This window comes from Numenius arquata, chromosome 11 (assembly GCF_964106895.1).
Source record: "Numenius arquata chromosome 11, bNumArq3.hap1.1, whole genome shotgun sequence".
Lineage (NCBI taxonomy): Eukaryota > Metazoa > Chordata > Aves > Charadriiformes > Scolopacidae > Numenius > Numenius arquata.
The window spans coordinates 33,714,961-33,729,356 of record NC_133586.1 but is presented as its reverse complement, the minus strand read 5'-3'; positions in this window follow the sequence as shown (position 1 = coordinate 33,729,356).

Sequence of the window (14,396 nt, the reverse complement as noted above, 5' to 3'; positions counted from 1 at the left end):
GCTCCCCCTGCCCCTGCGTCCCTCAGGCGGTGGGGAGCTCCTCGCCTGCCTGGGGAGCCGGGCGTGCAGCCTGGCTGGCTGTGGGGTGGCTGTTGGGGTCGGGTGTGTCACTGCCGTGACGCAGGCCTTGCCCGTCTGATGTGGGGTTGCGGCCGGGCTGCTGGCGCTGTGTCAAGGTTCTTATCAAAGCCCAAACCCCGATCTGCGTGTCTGTTAATGGTCTGGTTTCGTATATAAATAAACTGAAAACAACCTGTCTCCTGCCCTCCTGCTGCCGTGGCCCTGCGGGATCCACAGCCTGGTGGGAGCTGAGGAGCCGCCGGCATCTTCCCCGCTCCTGGTGCACATAAACGTCTGCTTCATTACCCTTCCCTGCTCGGCCTGCCGTGTCTGGTTCATCCCTCCAGCCTTCAGCCTTGGCCTGCTGGGATTCATAGATTGGTCCAGGCCGGAAGGGACCTCCAAAGGTCATCTAGTCAGACCTCCCTGCAGTCAGCAGGGACACCCCCAACTAGACCAGGTTGCCCAGGGCCTCGTCGAGCTTCACCTTGAATATCTCAAGGGAAGGGGCCTCAACCACCTCCCTGGGCAACCTGTTCCAGTGTTCCACCACCCTCATGGTAAAGAACTTTTTCCTAATATCCAATCTAAATCTCCCCTTCTCCAACTTAAAACCATTGCCCCTCGTCCTGTCACTGCAGGCCTTTGTAAACAGACCCTCCCCAGCCTTCCTGTAGGCCCCGTAGGGATGGCAGTGCCCAGCACTGCAGATGTTGGACCGGCCTCATGCATTTCTGCCAGGTGTTTCTCAATCCAGGTGCAGGTTCAGGAGGACCCTGTAGAACCTCGACAGAATCATAGAATGGTTTGGGTTGGAAGGGACCTTAAAGATCTTCTAGTTCCAACCCCCCTGCCATGGGCAGTGACACCTCCCACCAGATCAGGTTATTCAAAGCCCCATCCAGCCTGGCCTTGGACACCTCCAGGGATAGGGCAGCCACAGCTTCTCTGGGCAACCTGTTCCAGTGTCTCACCACCCTCACAGTAAAGAATTCCTTCCCAATATCTAATCTAAATCTACCCTCTTTCGGTTTAAAACCATTACCCCTCATCCTATCGCTACACTACCTCATAAAGAGTCCTTCCCCATGACTCCTGTAGCCCCCTTTAGGCACTGGAAGGGGCTGTAAGGTCTCCCCGGAGCCTTCTATTCTCCAACCTGAACAACCCCAGCTCTCTCAGGCTGTCCGCATAGCCAAGGTGCTCCAGCCCACTGATCATCTTGGCGGCCTCCTCTGGACCCATTACAACAGGTCCATGTCCTTCTTATGTTGGGGCCCGCAGAGCTGGAGGCAGTACTCCAGGTGGGGTCTCACCAGAGCAGAGCAGAGCAGAGGGGCCAAATCACCTCCCTCGACCTGCTGGGGATGCAGCCCAGGATGCAGTTGGGCTGTGAGCACACGTTTCCAGGTCATGTTGAGCTTCTCATCAACCAATGCCCACAAGCCCTTCTCCTCAGGGCTGCTCTCAATCCATTCTCTGCCCAGACTGTGTTTGTGCTTGGGATTGCCCTGACTATGCAGCCGTGTGGCCCCCCTGCAAGGACCATGATGCAGGCTGAGCCACCCAGCATGGCCACAGCTCTTGGCCCTGCAGCCCCCGCCTTCACATGGCTGTTACACCCAGCTCTTCTCCTTCCCTGGATTGCTTTGACCCAGCAGCTCGTGCTCCGGGAGCTGTTTCTTGCTGTCTGTCAAAACCGAGCTCTCCTCCGTTGCCCCCTCGCTCGGTGCTGTAAGTTTTTCCTTTGCAGGAACACAAAACTGTGAATTCCCGGTGACTCATCATCACTCCCTGTCAGAGCGGCGTCTTCTGCTGTGCAAGCCTACATTTGGGAAATGATTCAGTCTGCAGGAGAAAGAAAGATCTACAGTAATGTAGCTCATGTATGTAGAAGGAAAGACTACTCAGGGTGTCTACTTTTAAGGTAGGCAGTCAGAGAAACTGCTTTCCAACTCGCCTGGTGCACCCAAAGCCATAAGAATAATAAAAAGTTTGATTTTAAGACTAGTTTATGCACAGATTTTTTTGTAATAGTTAAAAAAAGAAAAGTGAGATTAAGAGATGCAGGTTAGAACACTGCTGTTATCAGTGGGAAGTTGTTCATTTAAAGGTAGAGGAGTCCTCTTAACAGAACAGCATCCACACCGTGACAGAGGCATTCACCATGTTTATTGCACTCACCACGCTGCCTTCTAGCTTGGTAAAGGCACTGTGGTACAAACACTTTCTGTCTGCACAAGTGCAAGAAAGTCCTGGCTTGCGTTCATCTGGCTGTTAGGCAGCGAGGGGTGGTGATTTGCCTGTGTTTCTTCCTGTGGTGGACTCGGTCAGCTCCATAGTGAGAGACCAGGAGGAATGGAGCAGGAAGACCAGCAGCCAGCAATGCCCCGAACTGCAAATACCGGCTCCAAGCTCCCCCTGTATTTCAGGGAGCTTAGATCGAAGGTTTTTCTACAGTTCTCACTGCATTTCTAGTAAAAATAAAATGCAAAGGATTCAAAATCAGCTGGGACTGTGCCAGATGCACCAGAATGAAAACGATGCTCCAAGAGCAAGCTGGCCTCCAACTCGTTCCCACCTCTGTCGAGGTTCTGTCGAGGAGCATTTGCGCTAGCAAGAATATCTGCACTCTTGTCACTCAAAAGCAATGTGGATCTTGTGCGGAGGAGCTCAGATACATCACACGCTAGTTAAGGGGGCTGGAGTTTCAAGGGCAAATGAGGTATCTTAATCATCGCACTCATTTCTAAATGCAGAGCCCCTGTGTCCTCAGTTGCCCTCACATTGCTGTTGATGGTGATTTGCAGGCAGCTTAGGACTGATGTGCACTTACCAGTCTCTGGGGTTTGGTTGTTTGTAATGGTTGCTCTGGATGGGATCTGAGCAGTTTGGAATCGTTTGGCTTGAGTCACTTATCCTTGGAAGAGCTGGAAAAACAGGTCTGCAGCTCCTGGCCAGTAAATAGACCACGCATGGGTATGCAGGAGAGCAGGATCTCCTGGGCTATGCAATGCTGCCACCTCCTGCCTGCTGGGGGACATCTCTGTGTCCAGGGGACACTGCTGGTGCCTGGGGCCAGGCGACATCACACAGGACAGGGACTGGTCCGACCACACCTGGAGCAAACGCACCCAGGCACACATCTTCCCCAAAATGCCTGCAGTCTAGTTGGGTGTTGTGCAAAGATGACCAGCAGTCAGCAATTGGTATTTTTGTGTCTTGGTCATTTTCAAAAAGCATTTCCTAACAGGTCCTGCAGTAGGGATGGGATGGGGGAATTCAAAGGAGGATCAATCTAGGCAATGTGGGAAGGGCTGCAGGACAGGCTGGAGGAGACCAGAGAGATGGCAGAAGTCGGCCAGCATAAACCAGGCTAAAACCAGGACACAGAAGAGATGGAAGACTTATCAGCACAGCTGCAGCTCCATCACCCCTGGCTGGGAGCGGTGAGGATACCTGTGAACACCCTGCTGCACTGGGACCAGGAGTGTGGGGAACACCTCCACCCTGTCTCCAGCCCTGGCAGCTCCAGGCATCCTGATGTTTATTGGAGAGGTGAAGGAAGAGGAAGAGCTAGGAACCCCCGTGTGCCACTATTCCACCGTGTGCCACGCCAAGATGACCTCAACCTTTTTCCCGTTTCCTCACTCCTGTGGTTGCAGACCACGGGATCTGTTTGTGGGCTGGGGACATCATGTTGGATCCTATGTTTCAGATTTACATCTCAGCCACTCCAGGGCTCTGTTTATGTCTCCTCTTGTAGCAAGGAGAGGTTGATTTAATTTCAGTGAAGAGGAAAGGTGCGTGTCTGTTTCTGGGTAGGCAGTGAATTTACCGCAGTGAATGAACAGCACTATTCAGAGCATGATGTTGAAGGAGCCGTATAACCTAATGGATCCTACATGTCCAGAAGCTGTTCAGATCTGGAGGTAGGTCTCACCTGGCGTGTTGTCCCCTCTTGTGTCAGGACAAAGTCCACCTGTGCAAGACCTTTTGCTCTTTTTTATTTTGGCCCATGAATCTGTTCTGTCTTCATGCCACGGTGCAGGAAAATTCCCCTCCCAGGCCCTTGAGGAAAACCACATCCTATGGCCCGACATTTGGGGTTTGCCTTGCTGAGCAGTAGAGATGCTGACAATGTGGAAGCAGTCCTGGCCTTGTAAAAATCCTGTCATGGCCTCTGCCTTGGGGGTTGTGTCCTGAGTCTTTAGGAAAGCACAGAAGTTGGTGAAGACAAACACGAACAACACCAAGATCTGCACAAACATAAAACCCACAGAGATACTGATTGGATTTTCACAGAATCACAGAATTGTCAGAGTTGGAAGGGACCTCTAGAGATCATCTAGGCCAACTCCCCTGATAAAGCAGGATTGACTAGAACACATTACTCAGGAGTGCATCATTTTAAATGATATCAATTAAAAGCACTGAAAATGTAAGTTGGGAGGGGAATTTTAGGCAGTGGTTTCACAGCAGCTGGCATGGTCTGACTCACTGGTGCTCATACAGGGTGGTCTCACTTCTGCATCCTTCTCCCCTCCTACTCACCCTGTTCCCAGTGTCCAGCTCTGGCAGCTCCTTAGACCCTCTGTTGTCAGTTCAGCTCTCCGAGCCCACAGAAAATTGTCCAAATGGTTTCTTTTGGTGTTTTCTCTGGGTTAATGTTCTGCCAGACTAGTGACTCAAATTTCTGAAGGAGCTCCAGGGGACAGTACAAGGGTTGTCCCCTGTTGGCAATGACATACTGTCAGCCAAAACACCAGGTAGGAGCGTTCACATGGGAAAACTGAAGAAACATCCCCTGCTGCCTGGAGAGATGCTCTGCAGACACTCAGGAGAGAGCATGAGAATCGTTGAATTCACTGCTAACAGGGAGAACACCAGCCTCAGCACCACCACCAAAGAGGATCGGGCGAGCTGGACAGCTAGAGCACCCGCAAGCTATTCTTTAGCTCCTGCTCATTATTATTTTTTCACATCTTTCAGGGACACTGAGACAATGAAAACATGTTTATAGCTGCATCACTTGATAAAGTGAACGGAATAAATCCCCTCTCTTCTCTTTCCTGAAGATAGGGCAGAAGTCCTGCTGCGTAACCAAGCCTCCAGTGAGACTGGCCCTCCTTGATCTCAGCATTGCTTACCCTTTATTTGTGCCTGCTTTGCAACTGAGCATCCTCAAACCTCTTAATTTGATCCCAGCAAAGGAGAGGAGTGTTTTTGGTGTAATACACCAGCTGTTTGATGCAGCACTGATGGAGCAGCATCCTCTTTGCATGCCTGTGACTGTGTCAGCAAATACGTGCTGCTGTGAAGTTGGAGCAGGAGGGAGCTGCTCATCTTCCAGGACAGCAGGGATGTCTCAGGGTCCTGAGGAGGGAGGAGCAGTGAAATGACAAGCTAAGCAAAGTCATAACTGAAAAAGTCAAAGGGCATGCAGCACCTCTGCTCCAGAGCAGTCAGCTCCCATTCAGGTCAAGTTATAATTTCATGGCCTCTTCAGCGTGGAGCTGCCATCTCCCAGGGCTTCCCTCCTGCTGCTGCGGGTAGGACCTGGGAGCACCAGGGATGCACAACCTGAGCTATTCTGCAATACGGATGGCAAAGGGCGAAGGTACATGCCACAGCTGAGCTGAGGTGACAGATCCCATCCCCTGCCCAGCAGCAGAGTCCTGCTCTCCTGGCCAGCCACTCTGGCAGTCCGGCCCCTCACCAAGCTGATGCACCTCCTAACCTGGCAGGAGAAGATTCCTTTGTTTTGCCAGGCTAGTTATATAGTGGTTTAGGGAATAAAATTGTCTCATGGCAAGGTCCAACAAAGCTGGAGCTGATGCAAAGGAAAAAGAAGAGTGTGATCAGCAGAAGCCCAAGAAATTCAGAAATAAAACTGCTGTCTTCTGTCTTTTGACTTGTCCCTCCAGCTACTTAGCATCAGCCCCTCTCCAGAGGGGCACATTCACCCTGTGAACTCTGTGTAGCCAAGAATAAGCAAGGTCCTTATCTTCAACCCAAGCATCGATCTGCTCTCTGAAGTGTTTGTTGTCTCAGAGAGATGGAAAACCCAAGGCAGTTTGTTTTGCTCCCATTTTTCCCTGTAAGTGGGCAAAACCTGGGTGCAGATGAACAAACCAAGACACCACCGATGGGTTTCATTGAGTCCTGGGCAGCCAAAGTCATCTCAGAATTTCTTTGCTCTTTGGCAGGAGGGGCAAGTGCGCTTCTGGCACAGCTGAGGAAATGTGTTTTAAATTAGGTCTGGGTTGGAGGTTTGTAGAAACAGTGGGTTGCTTCTCTGGGGACACCCATTCTGCTCTAGCATCTCCTCACGCTCCCCCTGTCCAGGCTGTTGCACCAGCAGCATGCCCTTCACACAGGGGCGTTTGCCCTCCCTCCTGAGCCCCTGGGCTTGGGCTCTGCTCTGACCTCAGCTGACTCTCCATCCAGCTATTTTTAGCAGGGCTAATGGTGTTCGGGGAAGCGGCTGGAGAGGAGCAGCTTGTGCCAGTAGGAACCAAACCAGGCTTGTGCTGGGACCCCACGTGAGGTGTCTCACCTTCAGACGGTCCTGTCTGTGTGCCTTTGCCACCCATATGGCCAAGCCTTGCTCCCCCGCAGGTGCCTCTGGCAGAGCAGGGTGATGTGGGGCCCACCAGGTCATTCCTGTGGGGCGGGAGGGATCCAGTCTCTCCACATTCCTTGGGACATGTCCTGCCTGACACCCACCTACGCCAAGGGCATCCACAGGCACCTCAGAGGTGCTGCTGGCCACCCCTGCCAGGGCCACTTCTCCCTGCCCTCCCACTGCTCCCTCCCCTGCACCGGCAGGGCTGGGCAGGGGACTATGGGGAGCCAGCCCAGGGAACTGGTCCAGGTTGAAAATAACTCTGTTTTTCCGGAGCAGTCTGACACCGGCTGCATTTGCCAGGCTGGCTCTCAGTGCAAAGCCTCAATGCCAGTGCTGGCACAAGGCAAGAGGCACCATTATTTTTGGCAAGGGTGCGTGCTTTAAGTGTTCGCGCATAGCCCTGAGAAAGTTGTCATCCCTCCTAGTCCAGGTTTACAGCCAGCACAGACGATGCCTTGTTGCATCAGAAAAGATATGAGCAGCCGTGCCATGTCTGACCTGGAGCCTGGGATTTCATCTCCGGTGCTGCTGCAGGAGAAGGGCAGCAGAACCAGGCAAGGCTGGGGTGAGCTTTCCCCACTTATGCCAAGCCCTTGCATTTGACCACATCGTGTCTCTGGACAGACCCCACCATCCACAGCCAGGACAGCATGGATGTAGCATTGTGCCAGCAGAGAAAGGACACGAGGAGCACTGGAGCGGGGCTGGGACAGTGGGACAAATCTTATTCTCACTGTGCTTGACTTGGACAAAAGGTATCTGAGTCCGGGGAGAAGGTGTCCATGAATTAATAGTACCATTTTCAAGTCTTGCAAGAAGTTAGATGGGGAATTCTGCAGTCTGGGATGTTCTTGGCTGGTTGGAGTGAGGGGTTTTTTGGAGCCAGGAAAAGGGGGATTTTCAAGTAATTCTGATGATTCATAGGAAATGCCATTATTTCACAGCTGAAGCTCTACCAATGAACTTGTTTCCTGAAAGGCTCTTTTCTGCAAAGTTTCTCTAGTGAGCATACTAGTGCCAACCAGCAGTGTCTGCAGGCTGCTGGGATTGCCCTGGCTCTGCTGTAGAGCTTGGGGTATCCACACAGGCAAAACGGTTCAGACAGATGAGATCCCTAAAAGTTTCTTTCTTGGTGGAGCTCATCTGGTTTCTTTTGGGATACCTTGCCTTAACTCCCTGAAAGGCCACGAGATTTCCAAAAGCAGTTTCCTTCCCTAATCCAGTGCCAAGAGTCTGTGCAGCTCCAGAAGTGTTTGTGGGCAGACAGAGGAACTGCAGCTCCTTTCCTTTGGCACAATCGCTAGGGACAATTTGCTGAACAGGGGTGAAGCTGAGGTCCAATCTTTCCAGTGATGTCAGACTTGAAATTGCTTCGGTACTTCAGTGGATGCACTGGGAAGTGAGGCAAGAGACTCTGAAGAAGTCACGGGCCAAAAGAGATGTACATGGCAGCACAGCTGATTCACTGCATGTCAAGTGCTGTGGGTAAGTCTTCAGCAGCAGTTTCTCGGGTGCTTTTGAATTAATTACCCTTCCAGTGCAGAGTACTGGTATTTGGCATCCGAGGCACATTTCCTCTGTGAAACTGCTGAAATCAGTCAGGTTCAAATCACTGAGGTGAGTCTCGTCTAATGCTAAATAATTCAGCTTGTGGATGACAGCTGACACACCTGGGAGTAAATCTTCCCCCCAGATATAATTTCTTGAACGATTTTAGGGAACATGGATTTTTATACACGCCATGTGCTGTGATTTAGGATGCCAGGGAGGATACAAGGAATGAATGCAGGCGGTGCAGAGTATCTGCTGCAGCAGCAGAGCAGGGATGTGGCCAGCTCGGTCCTATCCGCCCAGTACAGGCTTTGGGTGGACACCGCTGCTCTCCGGTGGCAGAAGCCAGCTGAGCACAGTCCGTCCCAGCAGTTGGCCATCACCCTCTTCTAGGGGTGCTCTGGATCTCTTTACACATTGGGGGACAAATGATACAGAGCAGTGAGCAGAGGCTGTGTCCCCCTGTCACCCAGCCTCCCCCACAGCAGGGATGCTCCCTCTGCCTCCCACCTCCTGAATCTTACAACACTTAGAGGCTGCCTCTGGATGAGGATCAGCACTCGAGCAGATTGCAGCTGAGGGACCCAATCAAGGACTGCTGAGTCTGGTGATTTTATTACCAACAGCACATCATGCAGTGGCTTTTATCAGCACCTCCTCAGGGGTCATGGAGTTGGTCCTGTGGAGTCAGGGCATTTCAGTTCCTTCCATTTTTTTTTTAAAGCAAGTTGCTTCCTCCCAAGATTGGAAAGAAAAACATATTTGAGAGCACCCCAGAGAGCCTGGAGAGGATGGTGCGGTGGAAAGGAGCCCCATCCCTCCAGGAGCTTCTTTGTAAGTGTCTCTGTGATTTTTAAACATGATGCTTCCCAGATCACCCTCCTGATTTCTACATCCTGGAGATTTGCAGGATAATAGCTCTGAGGGACGCTGAGTGCTGGCCCGTCTCCTGGATGCCGTGCACAAGTGCATGGCACTGAGATGCTACTGAGCAAAGTATCCCAGGATTTGGACTCAGGCTGGAGCACCTGATTCCAGGCATATTGTGGCTGGAAACCTGGGGCTCCAGCCCCTTCAGGAGTGTGTCCTCCCAGGGATAGGATCCACTTGTGTCTTGTCCCTTCCAGCAGTCACCTGCAGGCTCAAACGTCTTCTCTACTCAATGGCACAGCTTTTCATGTCATTCAAAAGCTTATTCTTGTTGAGATAAAAAAAAAACATGGGCTGAGAGATGCTGTTTGATTATGCCTGAATTTTTTCTCTCCCCTCCTCCAAAGATCATCACGAGCTCTGGTTCATTAGCGTTTGTGAAAAGCACAGGGTGGAAAGTGCCAGATAAGGGGAAAGGCTCATCACATGTTATTGTCGCCACAGTACTGGAAATATCACTAACAAATCAATCAGCCCCTCGATGCACAAGGCCCTGCTCCACATCTCCTCCAGAGCAGCAGTCACGCTGTGTGGGTCTCACTTTATCATCTGAGCAGATGAAAAGGGTGCAGGCTGTCCTGCTTTGATGCTCTTCAGAGCGAGCTCATTCAAGGGCTCCTTTATTGATGGGCCTTCAGCTAATTTTAGCACCAATGAATGGCGGTTCAGCAGAGCTCAGCCAGGGCCACAGTTTGCAAAAGCAGGTGTCTGTGTTAGATGTTCCAGCCAACACGGGGACAGCCCGTGACAAGATTCGGCTGCAGGGCAGCTTCATGGTGGCAACACAGCTCTGCTTGTAGCTGCTCTGTGCCTGGTCTTGTTGGCACTGAGACCAAGAGAAAATGCAGACATTTTTAATTACCACTGCACGAGGCTCTGGGTGCAAAGTTCTCATACCCAAGGTCCTTTCTGCAGCCATCTCCTTCGAGTCTGTGAGGCCATGCCTGTGCAGTGGCAACTGATGCCTGGCACAGGAATGTCACACAAGGATGGCTCACCCCGATGACAGGTGCTGCTGGCCTGGTCTAAAGCCCACTAGTACCTGGGGAACAGATGGAAATCTTGCACAACTCAGGCACAGAACTCGTTATCTCTCTCTTAAGTGAAGTAGTTCCCCTGCTGTCCCAAGGTCTCTTCTGGTCCTGCCTCCAGCAGGATGCAGAGACCCCCTGGGTCCCCAGAGGAGGGGAAGTTCCCCATGGCAAGCCCATGCTACGCGGGCTGATGGAGCCAGGTTCCTAGGACCGGCACCCAACCTGCTGTCTGAGACTGGCCATTTGAATCACTCTGAGGCTTTTCAGGAAAAATGCAGGTGTGTGGGACCTGCCTCCCCTCTGCAGGGAGGGAGACAAGGAAAACTCTGAGACCAGAGGGGAAGAAATGAATGTTTGACATTCACCGAAGGGTAGATGTGCTGCAGCTGTGGGGTACAGAATCTGACAGTGTTCCTCTCTCCTGTGTCACCGCTGGCTGAGAGGTGGTCAATGCATCCAGAGCATCCCTTGGATGCTGCAGCACGAACTGCAGCAGCAATGAATTAAGTCAAAACAGGCACCAGGTCTTGTCTGGGAGCTCTCTGCCAGCCACAGCGCTGGATATTCCCAGCGTCTCTGTGCTGCTGTACTGGGACAGTTTGTCATGGCAGGTTGGGACAGGAGCTACAAAAAGGATCATTCCCCCCGGAGCATCCTGTTCACTTCCCAAGGGTCAGGTAGCTGCCAGTGATCCATGCTGTGACTGGTGTGTTCAGTCTCTGGAGCACACGAAGCCCTGTCAGTCACCTCTGAAAAATTATCCTGAAAACAAATGTTTCTAAAAATAGAAATTTCTCCTTGTTTCACCTCTGTTGGACCCTCTCCCAAACAACAGACGGACCGGAGTTAGATCTTCCCATTAAAGCCAGTGGAGTCACATCTCCATAACTAGCAGCTGGTACCCAGCTGCTGAGAACTGGTGCATTGCAGGGAACTCCAAGCACATGACAGCATCTCTCTGCGTGCCCTTGCTGTGGGGTTTGTTTTGTCACCCGGGGGAACTGGAGATGATGTTCAGAAATCTCCAAACGCAGACTGAATCCAGTAGGGCTGCCTGGGTATCACAGCGACCAGATTGTATTGTCAGACCACGTGGCAGCAGGCAAACAGAAGACACTGGACTCAGCTGCTGTGTCCGAATCACCAGCTCCTGCCACCTCTGAGCTGATTAAAACACAAGCATTAAGCGGCAGAGGGGAGATGTGCACGCAGAGGTATGAGCTGGTGACAGAGGCAGGACTGAGTCCTAGCAAAAGAACTTTTTAAAAATTATTTTTTGTGACCGGAACATGTGGTGTTGTTTCCTTGAATTCTCAGAGTCTTTTCCCCTCCTCTGTCTCAAGGACATCTCCAGGCAGCGGTTGGCAGCACAGCATTTGCTTTCATTAGGCTGTATGTGGCCGGAAAATCCAGAGGAGACCAGGCAGAGGGATGGTCCCTGTGATGAGGCATTCCAAAAAGTGCTTTAAGAAAAGTAGTGAACTTCAGTTGACTATTATCAACTATTCTTCTAAAACCAAAGGGAATGGGACCATCTCATGGTGACACGGCTGGTCCGGCGCACAGCAGAGGTCAGACTGAGCCCCACGTGTGGGGCAGCCTCCCTGCAGAGCCTGCAACTGCAGCAATCTGGGCTCCCCTTGGGCAAGGAAGTGGTGTGCCATGTTCCCGGTCCGTGGCTTCATCTCAGGGTAGCGGTGTGACAAAACATAAGAACCATGTGATAGCTCATCTAAGCCAATATCCTGGCTCGAGCTGTGGCCTGCAGCAGATGTTTAGAGAGGCATGGAGTAAGGGCACAGCAAGACTTCCTGAGAATAGTCCCCAAGCTCCCACCAGTCCTTCAGCCTTAAGGAAGGTGGTTCTTTGTATTTAATAACCCAAAGGATTTTTCTTCCATGAATTCATCCAGTTCCTGTTGAAATGCTTTGCATCTGTCACATCCTGTGGTGAGAAGCCCCATGGTTTAACTATACGTTGCACCAAGAACCACTTCCTTTTCCTTGCTTTAAACTTCCCTCCAGGTAGTTTCGTTTGGAGCTTGTACTCCAGTACTGAAAGAGATAGTGAGTAATCACCCCTCCATACCTTCACGTGCCTCCCAAGACAGTGCAGATCCATATCACACCCCTCTCTGTCATCCCTTTTCCTGGCTGTGAAGCCATTCCTCACACAGAGGCTGCTCCAGAGCTTGGGTCATTCCTACTTCCCTTCCCTGAGCATCTTCCATATCCCTCTGGAGACGGAGGCAAAGGGGAGAGCCAGACCCACATACAGCCTCTTGAGTGTGAGCACATCACCAGCTTATGCAGTGGCAATGCTTCCTTTCTCGTCCTCTCTTTCTTTCCTACTCACTTTCAACATTCAATTTTCTGTTTTCTCTGCTCCAGACATTTTGGAAACATCATTTAGCACTACTCCCAAGATCTCCTTCCTGGGAGAGGACACACCAGTCCAAGCCCATCACTGGGCTACCAACATTACGACTGGTTTTTGTGTTTGCTCTGCCTTTGCCTGAGTTTCCTTGGCCACCTTACTGTCCCACCACTAGGGTAGAGGGACCCGGCAGCTCCTCAAGGCCAGCCTTTGTCTGTTCGGCTCTGAAGAGCTCAGTGCTGATAGCAAATATGGTCACTTTGCTACCCCTGCCCTATTTCAGATAATTTCTGGACACACTCAATGTTTCTCCATGGGTAGCATCCCTTTGCTGTGAAAACAGACCCTTTACTTCAGTCCTGTAATGACTGATCTGCCTAGCAGGTCTCTCCTCTCTCCTTGCCATACAGCACAGTGTCCCCGAGGGCCTGTGGTGGGATGCCTGGCCAGACATCTCACTAGAGACCCCAGCAGACCACATGAACCAGGTTTGCTTCCCCATATCCTTGCTGGATGGTCTCATGATCCGCCTTGGCCGAGAGGAGGACCTAAAGCTTGGCAGAGAGGTCTCTAACAGGCTGGTGGCTCTCCACCATCATGGCCTGGGGAGGAGACCTGCAGCTGGGGTGTAAGCTGGTGAGTCAAGACAGGTGGAAGAGCTGGAGCTGACATCTCATCTACACACATTAGTAATGGAGATGTCCTTCTGATGCTGCAGTCATCTTGTGGCTGGCGGGGAGGAGATGAAGTAATGGCTGCTGACGCACAGGGGAGCTCTGCTTTCAGCCGAAGTGACTGATGGGCACAGCACCCCCGGCCAGGTGCTGCTGCTTTGGCAGGAAGCCCCACATTGCCAGGCTCTGGATAACTTGACAGGTACCGGGGGGCTGAGCTATATGGAGCCCCAGGGCCTGGGCAGTTGGTGCCCAGGTTGAGCAGGAGGCTCTCCTCTCAGCTGCCAGACCTCAGTGCCACCAGCACCTGGGACTCCAGGCCATCATTTTATATTCCATGGTACTAGCTGCTGGGTTTTTTCCACAGCAAACTCCTCCCCAGTAAAACATCCTCCTTGCTAAGATGTGAGGAGGTGAGTAGAGGAGGACATGTGGGCAGCACCGTGAGCTGGCCTCAGAGCCATAGAATCGTAGAATGGTTAGAGTTGGAAGGGACATTGAAGATCATCTTGTTCCTGCCCTGAGCAGGGACACCTTCCACTAAACCAGGTTGTTCAAAGCCCCATCCAACCTGACCTTGAACACCTCAAGGGATGGGGCAGCTGCAGCTTCTCTGGGCAATCTGTTCCAGTGTCTCCAGAACCACCCTGCAGCCTCTCTGCTGCTGCTGGGGCTCCAGGGACCCTTCTCCTTCCACCTCAGCCTCTTTTCATCTCTTCTAGGTTTGTTCGGCCACATCTCTCTGTCTTCTCAGCCTTGGCATGTGGCAGCCCCACCAGCAGTGTCCTGCCAGGATCTGCAGTCAGACCTTCATTGATGCCAGGCAGCTGCCCACCCCCAGCTCTCCGCAGGCCCCAGTGGAGATGCCCGGTTCTCCCTGCTTGGTTGTTTATCTGCTCAAAAAATGAAGGGGGACCCCAGGCTTTAGGCTGCTCCCCTGAAAAGGCTCTTGGCCATGGGCTTCCCCAGCCCATTGCGCAAACCTGGGGAGCTGCCCACCCCCGCCCTCCTTCCCGGCAGTGCGTGGGGCTGGTGTCCTGCTGCAGGGTCTTTGCTTCAGGTGTCCATACTGTGCTGTGAGACACAGCACACTGGCTGAGATTCCTGGGCTGGGTTTTTGCCTTCGGTAGTGAAACAAGC